The following is a 14608-nucleotide window of genomic DNA, read 5'->3' as shown; positions in this document are numbered from 1 at the left end:
TGCATTTGCAGAAATGTTTTCTGATATACATCAGACATTGATATAAAAAATAATAAAAGATATCTGAAAAATAAAATGTACAAGCAACACCATGTCGACATGGAATTTGGTGACTAGACCACTAACAAATGTCTGATATTCCTAATCTGTATTTAAAACAATGATATTATAAGGAGATAGTAAAATATCTATATAGAGATTTTTTTTAAAATGTGGTCTAAATTGATAACAGGCAGGTTTATTTGCTAGGCAATGATTTTCACCTTAATAATGGTCTGGCATATGGCATTTTATGACTGATAGTTTTGTGACTGCTATTATGGCACTACTTCTGGAACTTAAAGCAGAGCAGACAACTGGCTTTCACTTTTACCTGGTGTTCATTCCTTCACACCACGGAGTGCAGCTCATCATTTTCACTAGGAAAGCCGTGATCTTAAAGATGAACCCTTTTACATTGCTTCTACCCCAATTTCCTGACAGAAAAATTATATATGCTTAGCTTGATTCTCTGCTTCTGTTTCTGCCAGTTCACACTTATTGAAGCCACTGTCCAATTTCTACCTAATTTGACAGGAAGTTTGACATGTACAAGTATAAAGCTTTTCAGATCTTCTTGGACACTGATGTCTGGATATGTGAGAGTCACCACTTAGCAATGTCTCAGGGTACAAGATGGAGAATTCACATGTGGCCCCTTCTGCCTGGAACCAACACACCCACCCACCCGTGCATGGTACCTCCAGCAGCATCACTGCAGTCATTGACTTTATACTCACCTCTCCAGAAATCCAGGAACAGGCAAACTTGAAGAAGTTTATGGGGTAAATGAAGTGGGGACTGGAGGAAATACAGGTGGCTCTGGGAGAGCTGAAACACAAAGGAAAAACAGAAAGGACATGAAAGTGAACAGAGAAGTAGGAATATAGAAACATTGTAGAGGCTGGCTGGAAGTTGGAAAGACGAGAATGATGAGATCTGTGGTTCTGGGTTTGGTTAAGGATTTGGGAGAGACAGGATATTCTTGGGCAAAGGCACTTATAAAATGAAGCTAGAAACTTTATTGCATCCTTACTCATGTTACTAATCTGATTCTTCCCTCAAGTCTGCCTTTCCAGGAGGCAAAGTTTGACAATATGTGGAACAGATCCTGAAATCTTCCTTTCAAAAAACCCCATTCTATCTAAAGCATTATATTTCCTTTTTAAAGCTGTGATTCAACTGCACACTCAGGCTAGCTCCCGTGACTGATCTAAGAATGTCAACTTTTTAGTATTGTAGTGCTGTGTTGGATTTTGTACTTGTGAGTCAATCAACCAGCAATTTATCATCTGCTATTGTTAACACATATTAGTATACAAAGAAGAAAGAATGAAAACTTTTTCAAGAGAAGGAAGAGAGCATATTGTGAAAGTAAAATAGAAAATTGCAGCCGGGCTAGCCCTTGCTTGTGAGACTCTCCAAGGAAGCCTTTTATGCAAGCATGAAGTGTTCCCAGAGTAATGCATCAGAAGCTTTTTAGGTGCTCTGAGTGATGGAGTTACAGTGACATTTAAAAAACAGATGCATGGCAGATCTTCTTTATACTGTTGACTAAGGAACTAAAAAGCTTCCCAGAAAAGGTCCTGAACCAGAAAGGCTCAGAAAATTACTGGGAAAAAATTTGTAGAACTAATAGAGTATGAAAAAAAACATATTGAGTAAATGTAGAAGACAGAAACAATAATTTAGACTAACTATAATCTGTCACACCCATTATTAGTGCCTATACTCCCATTTTAGTAATTTAACCACAATTCCTGAATAAAATTGTTTCTCCTAAGCAGACACTTCATGTGGATCCACGTAATTCTGTCATCTAATTATAACTTTAGCTTCTCCAGGATCTTTTATTTGGGAATCTGTTCACTGGTGGTAGTGGGAACCAAGATACAGCTTATAGAAACATACTGAAAGAGAAGTAAAGGAAAGGCACAGAAAGATTTCTTTCCTCAGTGGTACAAAAAAAAATGAAGTGATGGAATCTGCTAGCAGGCAACAACCTACGCCTGGCTTCTCAAACCTAGACCTTTAAATTATTCCCATCTGAAGTTGCTTCAAATAAATAAAATTTGAAGGACATGCTCTCAAGAAATACAGCCTTTACTTCTCAGTGATCTCTGTGGTGTTTATTGGCCAGTGCCCTTGGGGAGTTCTGGAGCAAGGCTGGAATGATACCAGCTCATTCCCGCCAGCCTGGGAAAAAGCTGCCCAAGACCTGCCTTCCTAGAACTGTCTCCCCCAATTCTGGAAGAAGGATTTGAATATCTCTGAGCTTAACCCAATTTTCCTGACAGGCTGACAAAACAGAGAGGGCTTTGAGCCCTATGTTGATGCACTTGGGACCAGACTAAATTCAGTCCCACTTTTGGGTTTAGTTGCAATTTTGGCTATTTTCTGTGTGCTTTTCCAGTCTCCCTTGATCTCCCTTCACCATTCCTAGGAGTTCTCTGTACCTCAGAGGGCCCAGATTTGGCCCTATCTGACCTTAGGGGGTCTATGAACCTAATATCAAGTAAAATTTTTATTTTATGTACCTCACTGAGAGGTACTTGCTGCTTTTTTATTTGTTTTTATTTTTGTTTGTGTTTTGTTTTTGTTGGGGGGTTTGGGATATTTATTGGTTGTTTTGTTCTGGGTTTTGCTTTTTGGCTTTTTTGTTTGGTTGGTTGATTGGTTTTATTTTTTGTTTGTTTGGGTTTTTTGTTTGATTTGAGGGTTTTTTTCTTTTGTTTTGGGGTCTTTAGTTTGGGTTTGGTTTTTTTTATTAAAATTTTTGTTTTTATTCTCAATGAAAAAGAGAAGAGCTGGATACACAAGCAGGTACTGAAGCACAGAAGAGTGGGGGGGAAAAAATAATTGCAGATTGTTCTTGAGCACTCTTTAAATCCTATTTTGCATGTTAAAGTGCAAAATAAATGCTTTGTGCTGCTCCTCAGCACCAGGAAGTTTCACCTGTATTTTTGTGATCTGCACAAACATCTTAAAGTGTCTTAGGAATGGTCAGAAACATCTTCTGGATGGAAAGAAAAATAGTTGTTTCCTGGTATTAGGAAAATAGCCTCTCCATTTTTACAGTGTCTGTTTTGTACAGAAGTCAAAATGACCCTGTGCTGTGACAAACCTGGAACAGACAATTAAAGATTAAAGTTTGATGGTACTGCTGGACCTAATTCCCCTCCAGATTTTGCAAATGTGAAAAGCTGGCCCCTATTCAGCTTGAGGAATGTGGACTGCTAAGCTACCTCTCCCACTTCTTTCTCACTTTGACTTTCCATCAAGAGAAAACTTTCCTTATTATACCAGAGATATTCTGTGTAACAACCTTCAAACGTTCACCTCATATATGTCCTGCAGCAAGTGCTTAGCAAGCTGTACTTGAACCCCTTCAATGGCATGTAATATTAAGCCTGTATTTTTTCAGAATTTCAGCATACAGGTTTTCCCTCTTTACTTCTTCCTAATTTACCTCTGAGCATGATCAAAAAAGGCTCCAAAACAGCTGACCCATTTGGCTTCAGAATTTGCTATTTATCATGAGACCCTTTAGACCATGCAAAGAGAGGATTTGTCACCAACCTACCTTACAATTTTTTCTGTGCTCTGAAAATAATTTTTGAGGCATGGCTTCCTTGCTCAGACAGAAAGAAGAAAATGTGGATGTTCTTCTGAACTTGAATTCACATTCAATGTGATAGATACACTTTGTGCTGGCATTATGCCGTTTTAACATGTGGGATGCAAGTACTTTGCTGCTTATGCAGACCACTGTGAGGAGGCTGATTCCCAGCCAGGGACACAGGAAAGCTGGTCTCAAAGGCTGTGTGCCTATACTTGGTGATGAATAGGAAATGAGATTCTCTAATCCATCCATCTCTGATTTGGGTTACTTTCCATATTTCTAGTCACCTCGGGCATGTTTGAAGAGTGTTCATTATACTGAAATGTCCCACTTGCACTGACAAGTATTACTTTGCAGTAGAATTACAAGGGTTAAGGGTGCCTGGGTATGCTCCTTAACAAATCTTCTCAGCCCATCTGAGTTTCTGCAAGCTGATCCACTGGTCTGAAGGTCATATACATCAGTCTGTGGCACAGCTTGTAGAGGGGCAGCAGCAGTAACTGTCAAATACTGAGATTATAGAAGTTTGTGGAGCATTAGGGGATATTTTTTTTTTCCCAAAGAGAGAAGGAAAAAAAGCCTCCTAATCTCCTGCTTCTAATGCAGGCTGGTGCTGGTACTCACTATTGAAGTGAGTTAGAGACCCTCAGCAAATGCCTCATGTAAATAAGTGAAATAAAGCTTCCTCCTGGCCCCATAGCCTGCCCAAATACACATCTGCAAAAAGTGACCTACAGAGCTGCTGGAAGAAAGGGACCAGGTATCTCTAACAGGAAAGTCTGTTGAGTTAGTAAAACCTCTGGTTAGGATAAAACTGTGAGCCCTTGGTTATTTTTCTCTTGAAGATTCATGAGGAGACCTTCCATATATAATAAATGTGGGGTTTTTTTAATAAAAGATATTGTAAATATTAAATATATTTGCACAGTAAAAGAAATAACGGCAAGCCGCCAATACACATCATCTATCAATCTTGATTGCTCACCTATCTGAAGTGTTTTCTTTTTCTTATCCTGCCTTTGGTGCTAACATGGCTTTGTGCATTATTTCAGGTGACAGAGAATTACTATAATTCCAAAAATAATTTATTATCTCCCAAGAGCAAAGGTCATTTTAATTTGGAACAAATAAATGTCAAATCGTGGATGATGTACAGGATAATAATTCATGGGCAGCCAGCCAGAGGAGATAGCTGTAATTACATTCAAGTTCAGGAAGACATAGAGAGCCAAAAGATGAAAATCTGAATGTTCTTAGGCAAGTTATCAGAGTTCATTTAGCTGCAGGATGTGCTGCTATCTGATCCCCTCATCCTGCCTGTGCCCTGAGCTGATTTCATAAAAGGAAACCTACAGGAAGAGGGGTCCTACAGAAGTCCCTCTTATCTAAGAGTCCAGCAAGGACCAGGCTGACTTTCTGGAAGGCATTTGCTGGTACTGGTGAATCATTTCCAGTGGACCCAAAGTAGGTTCCAGCAGAAAAGAAGCTTCTCATGTCTGTGGAAGCAAAATTGTTAAGGAGAGAAGCATGAAGTGCTCAAGAGGACCAGAACTCTTCCCAGAACAAAACTTGCTGGATGGTGTGGGACACATAAACACACCTTTTACTTCCCTTGCTGTGCTTGTTTTTAATTTGCAGCTTTAATCAGTTTACTAATTTCATTAAGACACCCAGCTGCAGTTTTGATAGACAGGTATTCAAGAGTTAGTGGAGAGCAAGGCTTCCATGCTGCTTTGGTCAAGCCAGATAATTCTCTTGGATTCGTTGACTGCTTATGGATTCATTGACCATGTGCTCCATGCATGAGTCTAAACCCAGGGATTTTCAGTGGCACCTGGGATAACCCCAAGTATCTGAGACACCTTGCTGGACTTGTCTTCCTGTGACAGATACAGTAGAAGACCTTCATACCTTTGAATTTACTTTTGAAAAGCATGACTGATGTCAGGAAAAAGGCTCTCAGTACCCAGGGCATAAAAAGCTTTAAAAAAAAATTAATTTTTTACTGGTGTACTATTCTCCTTTCTCCCTACTGCTGGCACAAGTATCTAATATTTATTAGTGCCACAGACAGTGTCCAGAATGAGACAGCTGATTTGCCCAATTCAAAAAGGCAAATGTCATGTCCTGTACTATAGCCCTGTTACTACATCTGTAATAAATGCATAAATGTTATTATTAGAGCTGTAGAAGGTGATGAACTGGAAAATGCAGGCTAAAATAGGGCTTGCTCAGACATTCTGAGGCTTTTAGATTTGGGAAAAATGAGCAGTTGTTTACTACATTACCTCACTATACAGAGAAATGCTGTTTGTGAGACTTATCTAAACATCCATGATTTCTCTATTCTTTCAACTATTTAAGGATGTTCTAAACTAGATTTTCATTCAGCCCATTTATAGCCACAATTTGAGTGTGTGTAAACCTATTAATTTTAGGGAGTAATTAACAGAAAATAAACAGTAAAAGACCCCCCAGTCATCTGTACACATGTAATAACTGGAGATAATTATTTAGTCACACAAGAAGATTTTCAGTACATCTGACAACAAGCTCACTTCCAAATTGTAGAGGAAAAATAAAAATTTATGGCTTAAGTGAAGCAAAATCCAACTTTCTGAGAACTTAGTAAACACATTTTTTCCCTTTTATTAGAAGTCTGTATATTGCATATTTGAACTATTCCCAGGACAACAGAATTCTGCACATGAATAAGTAGAAAACTGCAAATTGCAAAGCAGATGTTCTGCTGACCTCTTCCCACTGGAATCTGCTAGCTGAGCTGCTTGGCTTATTCTCTCTTTCAGCTATCAACAAATCAGCACATCAAGTAGGTGGCAACAAAGGAAATTTTAACTAAGAAGGGAGAAATTTAATTGCAGAATTCCCAACAAAGTTGGGATAGCTAAATGGAACCACAGGTATTGCAACTTGATCCCTAGCAAGTTTTTGTAATGTTCATCACAATTTCCTTGGCATTCAGCACTTGATAATATGACGCTAGAAAAAAAGGATTTAGAATAAGCAGGGAACAGGTATCTTAATTGTGAAGTTTATTAGGCTGAGGAAAAATGTCCTAGATAAATAGCAAAAATTTTATTATTTAGTGATAAAGAAACTGTCTAGAACAGAACACGGGAAAAAGCAGACAATAATTGTGAGCTCCTTACCCTGGCACACCAAAAGAATAAGAAATTTTTCACACGTGTGAACATGATAATCTAGTAAATTATTTTAATCCCTAAATCCTATGATACTCTTGTCAAGTAAAACAGTTGTCAGCTAACCATGTGGCTAAAAGTTGTGTTGGAGATATTTCATCTGATGCCATGAATATTCACTGTGTAGCCCTAGAAAGGATCACAATCTATCCTGCTTCTCTTCACTAATATTAAATAAACCTTGCAGTATTGTGAATGTGGAGGGGTTTTTACTGCTTTGAGATTCATGTTAATTTGTGTCACACTATTAACCCAGACCATATTAGCAAGAAACCTTTTAAATGTGCCCTGAGGTAACTAACCTGCTTTTGCATTGTACCTTGGGTCGCACAGCCCCGAAAGCGTTAAAAGCACAAAACCACCACAGTGAGATTCGGGGCTGCAGGAGAAAGAGATTTTGTAGTCTGAAGCAAAGTTGGCCAAGGCTTCTAATCATGAAGGCAGTGCTGAGGATGTATCACCTTGCACACAAGCAGTCCTTAGGGGGTATATTTAACAGGTATCACATTTGCAGACTCGTCAGATGTTGCCCTTCTGCTTTGCTCATTGAGCTTCAGCTGACTCAGCACATCTGCTTTTCTTCTCACTGAGCATTTTATCCAACAGGGTGTCAAAGCTTGTGTTGCTGAGGAAGACTCAGTGGGAATATTTGCAAGGTGCTGAAACTTAATAAAATGTTTTTGAGAGTACTGTCAGTTGGTTGTTAATTCAGGAAGTTTTTATTATGAGCAAACAAATTAAAAATTGAAATTTGCTTTTTCAGTGTTAGATATTCTAGATTGAGACTGTGTGCTGGAGGACTGTAAAGACTGTCAGACCACCATATTCAAAAGGGTTTTCTTTCTCAGAAAAAGAATATCTTTATTTGCTTCAAGGGGGCAAAGCATGCCTGTGACTCATCTGTGTCTCCTTCTCCTTCTATCCAAGGAATTCAGACACCTCATTAAGTGGAGAGGAAGAATTCTCATGCTGAGCAGAAGGGGATTTCAGAGCTAGGAAATTTACTCTAAAAGTTGTTTTCTTGTCAATCTTTTATCTTCTTCACCAATTACAGGGTATGGAAATAGCTCAGGACAGCACAGCCTGATGTTGCTGTAGCTGCACAGAAGCCATCACTTTATGCAAACATTCCCTTTCAGTGGATTGAACTGTGTAAAGAGACAAGTACGTGGAATGTTGGTAAAAATGTCAGAACTTGACCTAGAATTAATTCCTGTATTATTGGCCATGAGATAATATAAAGAACTGTGGAATTCTCTTGCAATGAATTGCTAGATAACTGTCACGACAAAATTAACATCTTTCTTTTGTTCTTGCCAATTTTTCAAATCTGAATGTTTATATTACTGACTTCAGGCTTGCAAAGCCTGTTTCCTGAGGCATAGGGAAAGGAACAAATTGTTAATAAAAAGGCAATAAATCCTCGGTGCTGGATGAACACTGTCTTTCTGTATATCCCTGAGATGCAACAGCAAGTACCTTTCTCCCCTTTTGTACCGAGCTCAGTATTTAACTAGCAGCCTGCTACAGACCTTTCTGTGGTGTGACATGAACTGGGGGGCACTGAGAAGTGGTCAAACCTCTGTCGTGTCCTGTCTGCCTGTGCCCCTCTTTCCCCAGGAGAAGCACCCAGGTGAATTGTTCCTCCATCCTTTGCTAAGGGGATGTGTTAACCCCACTGCTAACAGCACTGAAGTGAACCTCATCATGGTTTATGGAGCAAATCATGCAAGGATTAAGCATAGGGTTGGACTAGTACTGGAAGATGTACTCCTGAGACTTACAGCGATGAAGGTTGGAAGACACCACCTTATCCAACTTGATCTGTTTCCCGAGCCAGGAGCTTTGATACTGTTACCTCCATAATAAGCTGGATCCCTGGGGTCTGACTAAACACAGTCTTTGAGAAGGGCATCAAAAAACGGCTGCAAAAAATGGAGTGACAGAGAATTTATCATCTCCTTCATACCCAGTGGCTTATTACCTTCCCTCTTAGAAATTTGTGTCTCATTTCTGCTTTGAATTTGGCTTCACTTCCAGCCACTAGTTCTTGATGTGCCTTTTTCTGCTACATTAAAGAGCCATTCAGTAACTGGTATTTACTCCCCATGAAGATTCTTACATGCTATAATCAAGCTGTCTTCTGATCTGTCTGATAAGATAAACAGATTGAGCTCTCACTGTTCTCTCTTTTATTTCCCCTTCCAGACATCAAAACATATCTGTGGCTTATTTCTATATCCTTTGTAGTATTTCAACATCCCTTTTAAAATGTTGACATCAGGACTGTATACATTATTCCACATCAGTCCCAATAATGTCACACAGAAAGGAAAGTCAATTTCCTCCTCCTACTCACTATTCTGTTGTTTATAATGACAGGAATTGAATTAGCACTTTTTGCCTCTGTATCACACAGGAGCTCCTGCTACTCCATTTCCTCTTAGAAGCCAAAGCTATTTTCAGTCAGTGCTTTCCAGGGTACAGAACACCTTTCTGCAAGAATGGTTTGCATTGCCTGCTTTGAAATGAATGATTTGGTTTGCCTAGGGTTTACCCAACCATACCAGTAGGTGAACTTCTTCCTGGTTTTAACAGTCCTGTTATTCTTGCCAGTATTTAGTACTGCATCACTAGGGATTTTGTATTAGATTCCTAAAAAGGTGAGACAATTAAACACCATGAAATTTCTCACCAAATTATACAGAAGTTCCTAGAAATAACCCTGTCTGATAAAGACCTCCAATGACAATTTTTTCGACACCTTTGAGACAGACATACATTATTTATTTTGTTGATACCCTAGATACCCTAGATACCCTAGATACCTGGATACCTTTGTTCTTCACCATATTGGTCAATACTAATCTGAACAATTTGTGGAAGTCTCAGTAATACCACACCTGTTTAATTGCCACTGCCAGCAGAACTTGTAAATCATAAAAAAAATGAGAACAGGGTTGTCTGAAAACAGCTAGATCCTTAAGGTATATTGACTGTCATTAATTGCTTACATGCACTGTGTACTTATTCTTAGGTCAGCTGGTGTGCTACTTTGCCTGCAGCAGATGTACTTAAATGTCTGTGGAACTTTAGGCAGTCCCACTGCATATTTAAATATTGTCACAGGAGAAGCACTTTCAGGGTCTTGTACACTTCAACTTATATTGCAAGATTTAGTGGGAAATTACTCTGATTACAAATGTAAAATATATTTATCATCTCTTGATTGAAAGTAGTGCAGGACTGACAGTTACAGGAATGGAGGTAATCTACTCCATTAATGTCCTGATTTCAGATGGGATAGAGTAAATTTTCTTCCTAATACCTGTGTTTTGGATTTAGCATGAGAACAATGTTGACACCACACTGATCACTGAGTATTGCTTACACTAAGCCAAGGACGTTTTTGTGTCTCATGCCCTGGCAGCCAGCAGGAGCACAAGGAGCTGTGACGAAACACGGCCAGGACAGCTGACCTAAACTAGCCAAAGGGATATTCCATGCCATAGAACACCATGACCAGAATACAAACTGGGGGCAGTCGTTCCCCAGGGGCTGATCACTGCTGCAGAAGGGGCTCGGCATTGGTCACTGGGTAGTAAGAAATTGTATTGTATCCCTTGTTTCTCTGGGGTTTTATTCTTTCTCTGTTTCCTTTCCATTAGTGGTACTGGTGTGGTTATTAATAACATTCATATATTTCACCCTATTTCAATTAATAAACTGTTCTTACTTCAATGCACCGGTGTTACCTTTTTCTGATTCTCTTCTCCATCCCATTGGGCAGGGAGGGAGAGTGAGTGAGCAGCTGTGTGACACTTAATTGCTGGCTGGGGTTAAATCACAACAATTAAACAAGACAGTGCAACATCCTGCAGCAACATAATTCTATGACCTCACTCTGTACTTTCTGAACGGAGTCTGTAAAACCTTTTTTAGTATCTTTGCATTTTCTGCACCATTATTTAAATTCCCATCTAGTACGTAATCTATACCAGTGCCAGGGCATCTTTTGTTCCAAAAATATCAGATCCTTGATACTGTCCTCTAACTCGGAGAGATACAGACTTTCCCCAATGCCTACCACTGTCTATTGGTTGCATATTCTTACAAGGTATTTCCTGGTTTGGCAGTGACATGCATGAAGCAAATTTCAGGTCCCCACAGAACCTCTCAACCTTGGACCTGCTTTTTGAAGAAGGTGATGAATGACAGCACATCACCTTCAAATACATACTAAAATTATCAGACAAGCACTGAAATCTCATACCTCTGTATGTTTTGTGCAAAGAAGCACAACAAATGCTGAGTATTTAACTCAGTTTACCATCTTGTGACAGAGACGTTATCTAACCTGCAACACATTGCCACACAGTTTTTAGCACACAGCAGGAGCTTAGACAAGTGATGTAGGTGTAGATACCTGAATTAAGGAGTTTTGGGCATGCACACCTAAATTAATGTGTCTTGATTTTGAACTGAATCCCACCCTTCTGGTTCCTTCATGACCACCTGGAACTGAGCCTTTTTATTTTCTCCTTTATTTCCTTGTTGGAACTGAGCCTTTTTATTCTCTCCTTTATTTCCTTATATTTATTTTAGAATGTTGTAATCTCATACTGAGTTAATTGACAAGATGGGCTGATCCTCTGAGGCAAAAGTGATCTCTGTAGTCCCTTAAAACTTTTCAGTCTCATAGTGATGGTGTGGTTTTTTCTCCTTTTAGGCAAACTGCTCATTCTCACCATGTTTTGAAGCATTTTAGTTCCTTACTTTTACCCTCAAGAGTAAAGCAGTGTTAATTTTACCCTTTTTCATATATACTCAGCCATGCAGTAGCATTGCAGATGTTGAGGCAAAGTCCTATTCTTTAAAAATTCAGTTCTGCTTTTGTACCACAGCATCAGATGTAACTCAGAAAAAAACATTTGTTATTAAAAGAGTAGTTTGGCCTTCAGTCCATAAGGCCACTGAATTAGTACAGCTTTCTTCAACACAGTCTGACAATTCTTCAATTTTCAAACCAAAATTTTCAAATTATCTCATATAACAACATGATTGAAGAAGGGTTAAATCTATTTGATCCATTTGATCTTCTTGATGCTGAAAACATCTTTTCAGTTTCTCATACCAAGCCTCAATCTTATGTGTGAGAATCTAATAACTCATTAGACAGTGTTCTTTTTCACCCATTAGACCTCCTTTTTTTTGTGCTGTTTGTTCCCATTAGCAAGACAAGAACAAAGAGTTGAGCTTTGTACTTGGAATGGCATGAAGTGTCCTGTGCAGCCACTTGTATTTCCTGCAGATTTTGATCCCTGTGCCTTGAGACTGCCTTTATCCTCTTAATTCCCAAACAAGTTATGCCTTCTGTATGATGGGATACCTTGACCTAGACACCTCTGTGAGCTACGAGAGTGGAGATACCCATTTAAACCTTTTGTTTGGGTCTTTTGTGTTTGGGTCCCCCTCAGCCCACAGGACTGAGCTCTTGGAAAGCTGGGATGTGCAGCTGAAATTAAAGTGGTACAAAGCATAAGTTGGGAATATGACAACATGGGTTTTAAGCAAGACCTTCTTTTGCAGTTAGTGTCACTGTTGAGGGTTGAAGGTTTTGTGATCAACCAAAACCTGTTGCAATACTGGGTTGCCATGCAGCACAGCTGTGTGTAAAAGGCAAGCTGTCACCACCCAGATGAAAAGTACACCCTGTTGTCTTACTGCATTTTCATAAAACAAGGTGTAACATTAACTTTTAATTTACAAGCAGATTGATTGGTCATGTACATTGAATATGCCATGTGCACAGGAAAAATGTCAGCATAAGGCCCTGTAAGATGGCACCTGTTTTGAGCTCTTTCACCTAAACTCTCTGCCTCTGGAAAATACATTTTACCACTATAACTTCTATTTTGGTCTTAAGGAAAAACCGGGTTTATTTATTATTCCCTTATCCTGCATTTCTCAGAATCAAAGGGACCAGGGATTGGCAGATTTTAATCCATAATTTTGTGTTTATATTTCAGTTATGCAGTTCTGAAATGGTATTTAAATTCAATGCCATATCCATCAAGTAATTCTGTAGTAAACTGCAGGTAAATCTCTACTGAGGGCTATTTCCAATGAATCTCACTAACCCAAATATTTATACAGCAAGTTCCTCTTGACTCTAATGTAGAAAAGTCTCTGTTTCTCTGTCCCTAAGAGACAAAGTACAAGTCAGAAAATGCATTTGAGGCAAATAAAATTATTTGATCGTAATCATTAAAGGATTGGTTAAATAGACATATTTGACCATTTGCTCTTCATTTCTGTTTTACTATCTCTATAGTCATAAAAGAAAAGTTGCCAGTGTAGTCACCTAACCTTCCTTGTTACATTGACAGAAATGGTGATTCTGAGGCTTCAGTTGGGTCCACACTTGATACCAAACTTGTACAATTTATATGAGGTTTGTCCAAAAGGGCAAATTTACTTCATAATTAGAAGTGCTCTAAAATCCCCTTATCTTTATGATTACAAAATAGGTTCTACATTCCCCATAGAAATGGATGCTAATTAGGAGAACTTTTAACATCCCAATTACTCAGAATCAAAGTTTACAGGCTTGCTGGAGGAAACATGCCCACGTGAGAAGACACTGATTAACATAACTCTCTGTCAAGCATTTTCAATCTTTTATTCATTGTTTGCAGGACTCTGCTAAATCAGACCTTACAATTTTCACTTTACTTTCCAAGGGAAAAAGCAGATTTATTCTCTGTATTTCTCACTGAGATTGAGAATAGTACTGATTTTTTCTCACTTTAGTTATAACATTCCTTGAAGATTAAAAAATTAATGAAATTCTGATTGCTAGTATTTATACATGTCTACAAGTGAGCCTCATCACAAGTATTTTTCACAGATTTAAGGTTAATAATGAATGATTCAAAGGTAATAGTTATGACTTCTTACACCCTAGCCATGGTGCCTAGGAGAAGAAAGGGACTTATCCTTGTGTTCTGCCCATTCTTCATCTTTCCTTCTTTTCTTCTGTGCTGGGAAAACTGTTTGCTGTTGTTTCTCTTTAAGTCACCCCCTGCTCATTTTTTGTTATTTGCACTTACTTGTCTCTTTCTATCCTTCACCCAGACCTGCTGGTGTAACGCTTCTCAGGCAACATGAAATTGTGAAAAATGGATTCATGCTGTTTCACACCTTTCAGCACAGTTTTTAAACAAGAGAAAATCAAAACAAAAGCTCTTTTTCAAGTGAAAAAAAAAAGCTGAGTAAACCAATTATATTTCTTTCTTATCTTTTTATTGTTTGTGCAGGTTCTTTCTCCTCTCTTAACTCACTCTCTTGAATTTCTCCTTTCTATCTATAATAACTTATATTTAAAACTTAGGAAGACAAATTGCCCAAACTGTTGGGCTTGTTCATAGGAACGACTTTGCCAAAATAAACTATTTTTCAGCCTTTTCAGAATATAAATTATTCAAGCCACATTTCAAGGCCTGGCCAAAATCCAGCAGGTTGTTTCTACAAAAGTAGCCAGACAGATCCTCTCTTCTAAGTAAACTCCAGTAAAAGAGAAAAAGAGAAGTAAAAGAGACATTTGAAAAAAGGTGCCTCCAGCAGCATCTCTATCACCCTGCCTGAGATGATTTTCTTATGCCACCCCCTTCCCAGAGACTTATGGACAGAAGACTTTCCCTTTCCAAACCCTTGAAGGTGGAAA

General features: G+C 38.7%; 1 long non-coding RNA gene across 1 annotated transcript in view; it reads right to left on the bottom strand.

Moving 5' to 3' along the window:
- Window positions 1-778: 778 nt before the first annotated feature.
- The window catches only part of LOC120505839, a 59543-nt gene continuing 45713 nt past the window's right edge, over window positions 779-14608 (bottom strand). Inside the window, exon 3 of the long non-coding RNA XR_005628355.1 lies at window positions 779-870. This is a non-coding gene — a long non-coding RNA (uncharacterized LOC120505839). The remainder of the gene's footprint in view (window positions 871-14608) is intronic.

This window comes from Passer montanus, unplaced genomic scaffold, assembly GCF_014805655.1.
Source record: "Passer montanus isolate IOZ18808 unplaced genomic scaffold, ASM1480565v1 scaffold36, whole genome shotgun sequence".
In the NCBI taxonomy this organism is placed as follows: domain Eukaryota; kingdom Metazoa; phylum Chordata; class Aves; order Passeriformes; family Passeridae; genus Passer; species Passer montanus.
Note: the sequence above shows the minus strand (reverse complement) of the source record. Positions and strands in the feature narration are given on the sequence as shown.